Genomic DNA, 7,496 nt, shown 5'->3' with positions numbered 1-7,496 from the left:
AAAACTCCATGATTCATAAGTGTTAAAGCATGTGCTGTTCTGCACAGCATGATGGAAACTTGAGCTATCCTTCATCTTGCCTTCGTCCAGTGTATCCATGCTGTATATGCTACCCAACTGCTCGTCATCTAACAGCCGTCCACTCCTTTACATCCAGTGTACTCTTTTCATCTTTGTTAGCAATTTAAAAATTTTTACTTTTATCAAGCTTAGGTACGGTTTGATCATGGCTTAAAGAGTTCAAATATTTAATACAAAACAACATCCTCTTTCATCTCTTGGGGCTGATCATTTTGGTGTTGGCCTGTAGACATAAACAAGTGTAGGAGCTTCTATTTTTTTAGTTTAGCTTGTTTGGTTGTTTTGGTTTGAACTCAGAGGTGCTTTACCACTGGGAAACATCCCCAGCACTTTCATCCCCTTTTTTTGACACAGAGTCTTGCTAATTTGCCCAGGTTGACCGCAAACTGTGATCTCCTACCTCAGCCCCCAGAGTCCCTGAGTTTGCAGTGTGCACCACCACACCCAGCTGCTTCTTGAATTTTTTAATAAGGTAGTTCTCTTACATCTCTGCCCCTTCTGCTTTCATTCCCCTCTCTCCACTCTCCTGTTAGGTTACATGTCCTGTGGTTGATTTTGGTGCTGAAAGGTGGCAGGAACTTAAGAGGGTGATTAGGTCACTAAGAGGGGTTCGTGCCTTTCTGGAGGGAGAGAGTTCTTGCTCTCTCAAAACTGGATTAATGGGGGTTGGGGCTGGGGCTCAGCGGTGGCACACTTGCCTGGTATGTGTGAGGCACTGGGTTCGATTCTCAGCATCGCATATAAATAAATAATAAATAAAGGTCTATCAACAACTAAAAAAATATTTAAAAAAAACCCACTGGATTAATTACTGCAAGAACAGTTGCTATAAAGCCCAGCTGCCCTCGTGCTTTCCTCCCCAGGAGATAGATAACCACTGGCCCTTCCACTCCACCAGGACTTCACCCAGCACCAGGCCCCTGCCAGCACCAGGCCCTTGGGCTCCCAGCTTTCAGAACCAAGAGTCAACTCCTTCCTTATACATACCATTGTGGTTTGGATGTGAGGTGTCTCCCAAAAGCTCACAGGTCAGACAATCCTAGAAGGTTCAGAGGAGAAATTATTGAGTTCTGAGATCCTTAACCCAATTGGTGGGATAATGGGATTAACTGAGTGGTACCTGAAGACTGGTAGTGTGTGGCTGGAGGAGGTGGGTCCCTGGGGGGGTAATTTGCATCTGGCGAGTGACCTCTCTCCCTGCTTCCTGATCATCAGGTGAGCTGCTTCCCTCTGCCATACTCTTCTGCCTTGATGTTAGCCTCACCTTCAGCCCCAAAGAATGGAGCTGGCTGTCTATGGACGGAGACCTCTGAAACTGTGAACCCCCATATAAGCTTTTTCTCCTCTATAATTGTTTTGGTCAGATCGTTTAGACACAGCAGCAAAAAACCTGACTCAAACAATTTCCCAGCCTCAGGTACTTTGCTCTAGCAACAGAAAACAGGCTGACACACGTGGTAATCTTGCTCAGATCAGAGTTTATTCTTTATGGTAGGAAACCATGTTACATATTGAATTATGCATTCAGAAATAAGCCATTTAGTGAACTATAGTTACTTTTTCTTTCTTTTTATTTGTTTCCTATGGAGCTAACAATTTCCTATGGGCTTTTTTGAGTGTGTTGTGTGTGTGCATGTGCACGCACGTGTGTTTATTTTTTCCCAGAGTCACTGGGTTTATTTTCTTCTATTTACTTATATTCATTCACCCTCTGATGCCCAACATGGCGGTGGGCGCGGAGAGATCAAGTCTCTGACCTCTTCAGCTGTGCGGGCATAGGGAGTCATAAACAACCTAAATCTGTTTGCTCAGGATCACTAGGCAATGCTGAGCTGACGTGGATCTGGTGCGAACAGTCAGGGCCTCTCAGAACACACACTGAGCCCAGATCAGCTGAATTCAAGCTCCTGTTCGCCTGCTTCCCACAGACAAACAGCTGTGACTCAGCATTAATCCATCCGGCTGAAACAACTGGTCAGCCCTTCTGATCCTACGGAGGTAAATGCCTACCAAGCCTTCATAAGTAGTGGCCACAGGTTTGAAACGGGGCTTGGGAGAGACAGTAAGGACCCACCCGTTGCATTGGTCGCCCGGCAAAGGGAAACGAACTGTCGCCATTTGCAAGAGAAACCACCATGGCAGAGAACTGACTTCATCAGACTGCGGTGGAGGAGATTACTTCATTGAAACCTGCGGCTACAGGTGTGTAATCCCCTAGGCTTCCCTCTCCACACATCGGGGAAACCTTAAGGGCCCCTCCCAGCTTTCCCATAAGGGCCCCTCCCAGCTCTCCCGTGAGCCAGCCCGAGGGAATCAGAGGTGGCGCGGGACCGCGGCGTGACACTACCACTCCCACAAGGGCTGACAGCTGAGGTCTCTCGCACCAGCTACCGGGGGCGTGGCTACCGGAGGGCAAGTAAAATTCGCTGAGGATTCTCAGCCCCAAGCTCTACAAACTTAGGGTCTGAGGGAATGGCAAACTGGAAGAGTGTGCCCAGTCATTCATGAAAACAGGGCTCCCGGGTGCAGCAGACCTGGAGTGTAGCCAGTATTGTGGTGAGTGGCACCCGTGAGAGGGGCCTGGCTAGAGGAAAAGTGGGAAGTGACTAGACACAAGAGGAGGCCCTAGACACTCAGGATTGGAGATTCGCCCAGTCTGGGAGGAGGAGCTGCTGCACAGTGATTGGTTCCCACGTATTGACAGGAGAAACTTGGCCTGGTGGGCACAGAGCCACCTACTGGAAGAGAAGTTAATCAAACTCTAAGACTGCATTTATTAGTTTTTTTTTCTTTTTTTCTTTTCTCTTTTTTTTTGATTTGGGTTTTTCTTTCATTTTCATTTTTCTTTCTTGTTTTTTTAATTTTTTTTTACAATTTGTTTAATTTTTTTCTTCTAATTTTAATTTTAATTTTTTTATTATTTTTTTTAATTTTTTTCTTTTTTTATTTCCTATTTTTTCTTCTTTTGTCTTTTCATTTTTCTTATCCCCCTTCCTTGAATTCTACCTGCTTACTCTCATTCTCTTTAGTGACTTCATCCCTTCCCTTCTAATACCTTTCCTCCCAAGCATCAAATAAATTTATAGGAGTAAACAGTAACTCAGCAGTCAACCAGAACAAGAAGTAACATGAGCAGCTTCAAAAAGCAAGGGAGAAAAGGAGTACAAACAATGCAGGAAAGCCTAAATATTCAGGAGGACCTAGAGTCATCAGAAAAATGGTCATATAAAGAACTCAAGGAACACCTTAGACAGATGGAATGGAACCTTAAAGAGGATACAAGACAGCAAATTCAAGCAGCGAAAAAACACATTGAGAATGAATTACATAAACAGATAAAAGAAGAAGTTAAGCATCTTTATCAGGAGATAGAGATTATAAAAAATAATCAAACAATAATTCTAGAAATGAAGGAAATGATAAACCAAATTAAAAACTCAATTGAGAGTATCACTAACAGAGTGGAGCAAGTAGAAGCCAGAACGTCAGATAATGAAGACAAAATATATCATCTTGAAAAGAGTCTAGCCAACTCAGAAAGGCTGGTAAAAAATCACGAGAAAAACATCCAAGAGTTATGGGATAACATAAAAAAACCAAACTTACGAGTCATCGGGATAGAAGAAGGTACAGAGATTCAAACCAAGGGAATGAGTAACCTGGTGAATGAAATAATTACAGAAAACTTTCCAGAAATAAAAAAGGAAACAGATATACAAATTGAAGATGCATACAGGACACTGAGCACACAAAATCACAGTAGACCAACGCCAAGACACATTGTTATGAAGATATCCAATATACAGAACAAAGAGAAAATATTAAAAGCTACAAGAGAAAGGAGACAGATTACATTCAGGGGTAAACCAATAAGGTTAACAACGGATTTTTCATCACAGACACTGAAAGAAAGAAGGTCATGGAACAATGTATTTCAAACACTGAAAGACAATGGATGCCAAAAAAGAATTCTGTATCCAGCAAAATTAAGCTTCAGGTATGACAACAAAATAAAAATCTTTCATGATAAACAAAAGTTAAAAGAATTTGCAGCCAGAAAACCAGCATTGCAAAGCATTTTGAGCAAAACACTACATGAGGAAGAAATGAAAAACAATAACCAAAACTATCAGTAGGAAGTGCCTCGGTAAAGACAGAGGGCAAGGGGAAAGATAATCACGGAGAAACAAACTAAATTTTTTTAAAAAAGATAAATACTCAAACATGGATGGAAGTACAAACCATATATCAATAGTAACTCTGAATGTTAATGGCTTAAACTCTCCAATAAAGCGACATAGGCTGGTATCATGGATTAAAAAAACAAATCCAACAATATGCTGCCTCCAGAAGACACATCTGATTGGAAAAGACATACACAGGCTGAAGGTGAAAGGATGGGAAAAAAAAATATACCACGCATACAGTCCTCATAAGCAAGCAGGGGTGGCCATCCTCATATCAAATAAAATCGACTTCAAGACTAAGTTAATCAAAAGGGATAAAGAAGGTCATTATATACTGTTAAAAGGAACCATTCACCAACAAGACATAACAACTATCAATATTTATGCACCAAATAATGGTGCTGCGACATTCATAAAACAAATTCTCCTCAAGTTCAAGAATCAAATAGACCACAACACAATAATTATGGGTGACTTCAACACACCTCTCTCAGCATTGGACAGATCCTCCAAACAAAAGTTGAATAAAGAAACTATAGAACTCAATATCACAATCAATAACCTAGACTTCACTGACATATATAGAATATATCAACCATCATCAAAAGGATATACTTTTTTTGTCAGCAGTCCATGGATCCTTCTCAAAAATAGACCATATATTATGCCATAGGGCAACCCTCAGTAAATATAAAGCTGTGGAGATAATACCATGCATTTTATCTGATCATAATGGAATGAAACTGGAAATCAATGATAAAAGAAGGCAGGAAAAATCCTACATCACATGGAAAATGAACAATATGTTACTGAATGATCAATGGGTTACAGAAGACATAAAGGAGGAAATCAAAAAATTCTTAATGAAAATACAGACACAACATGTCGGAATCTATGGGACACAATGAAAGCAGTTTTAAGAGGAAAATTCATCGCCTGGTGGTCATTCCTCAAAAAAAGAAAAAAAAAAACAACAAATAAATGAGCTCACACTTCATCTCAAAGCCCTAGAAAAGGAAGAGCAAAACAACAGCAAATGTAGCAGAAGGCAAGAAATAATTAAAATCAGAGCGGAAATCAATGAAATTGAAACAAAAGAAACTATTGAAAATATTAACAAAACTAAACGTTGGTTCTTCGAAAAAATAAATAAGATCTACAGACCTTTAGCCATGCTAACGAAGAGAAGAAGAGAGAGAACTCAAATTACTAACATACGGGATGAAAAAGGCAATATCACAACAGATGCTACAGAAATACAGAAGACAATTAGAAATTATTTTGAAAACCTATATTCCAATAAAATAGAAGATAGTGAAGACATCGATAAATTTCTTAAGTCATATGATGTGCGGAGACTGAGTCAGGAGGATACACACAATTTGAACAGACCAATATCAATGGATGAAATTGAAGAAGCCATCAAAAACCAACCAAGAAAAGCCAAGGACCGGATGGGTATACAGCAGAGTTTTACAAAACCTTTAAAGAAGAATTAATACCAATACTTTTCAAGTTATTTCAGGAAATAGAAAAAGAGGGAGCTCTGCCAAATTCATTCTATGAGGCCAACATCACCCTGATTCCGAAAACAGACAAAGACACCTCAAAGAAAGAAAACTACAGACCAATATCTCTAATGAACCTAGATGCAAAAATCCTCAATAAAATTCTGGCGAATCGAATACAAAAACACATCAAAAAAATTGTGCACCATGATCAAGTAGGATTCATCCCTGGGATGCAAGGATGGTTCAACATACGGAAATCAATAAATGTTATTCACCACATCAAGAGACTTAAAGATAAGAACCATATGATCATCTCGATAGATGCAGAGAAAGCATTCGACAAAGTACAGCATCCCTTTATGTTCAAAACATTAGAGAAACTAGGGATAACAGGAACTTTCCTCGACATTGTAAAAGCTATCTATGCTAAGCCTCAGGCTAGCATCATTCTGAATGGACAAAAGTTGAAGGCATTCCCTCTAAAATCCGGAACAAGACAGGGATGCCCTCTATCACCACTTCTATTCAATATAGTTCTCGAAACACTGGCCAGAGCAATTAGACAGACAAAAGAAATTAAAGGCATAAAAATTGGAAAAGAAGAACTTAAATTATCACTATTTGCAGATGACATGATTCTATACCTAGAAGACCCAAAAGGGTCTACAAAGAAACTACTAGAACTAATAAATGAATACAGCAAAGTGGCAGGATATAAAATCAACACGCATAAATCAAAGGCATTTCTGTATATCAGTGACAAAACTTCTGAAATGGAAATGAGGAAAAACACTCCATTCACAATATCCTCAAAATAAAATAAAATACTTGGGAATCAACCTAACAAAAGAGGTGAAAGATTTATACAATGAAAACTACAGAACCCTAAAGAGAGAAGTAGAAGAAGATCTTAGAAGATGGAAAAATATACCCTGTTCATGGATAGGCAGAACTAACATCATCAAAATGGCGATATTACCAAAAGTTCTCTATAGGTTTAATGCAATGCCAATCAAAATCCCAACGGCATTTCTTGTAGAAATAGATAAAGCAATCATGAAATTCATATGGAAAAGTAAAAGACCCAGAATAGCAAAAGCAATTCTAAGCAGGAAGTGTGAATCAGGCAGTATAGCAATACCAGATTTCAAACTATATTACAGAGCAATAGTGACAAAAACAGCATGGTACTGGTACCAAAACAGGCAGGTGGACCAATGGTATTGAATAGAGAGCACAGAGACTAATCCACAAAGTTACAACTATCTTATATTTGATAAAGGGGCTAAAAGCATGCAATGGAGGAAGGATAGCATCTTCAACAAATGGTGTTGGGAAAACTGGAAATCCATATGCAACAAAATGAAACTGAATCCCTTTCTCTCGCCATGCACAAAAGTTAACTCAAAATGGATCAAGGGGCTTGATATCAAATCAGAGACTCTGCGTCTGATAGAAGAAAAAGTTGGCTCTGATCTACATATTGTGGGGTCGGGCTCCAAATTCCTTAATAGGACACCCATAGCACAAGAGTTAACAACAAGAATCAACAAATGGGACTTAATTAAACATAAAATTTTTTTCTCAGCAAGAGAAACAATAAGAGAGGTAAATAGGGAGCCTACATCCTGGGAACAAATTTTTACTCCTCACACTTCAGATAGAGCCCTAATATCCAGAGTATACAAAGAACTCAAAAAAATTAGACAATAAGGGC

This window comes from Spermophilus citellus, assembly GCF_964194105.1.
Source record: "Spermophilus citellus genome assembly, contig: SCAFFOLD_36, whole genome shotgun sequence".
In the NCBI taxonomy this organism is placed as follows: domain Eukaryota; kingdom Metazoa; phylum Chordata; class Mammalia; order Rodentia; family Sciuridae; genus Spermophilus; species Spermophilus citellus.
Note: the sequence above shows the minus strand (reverse complement) of the source record.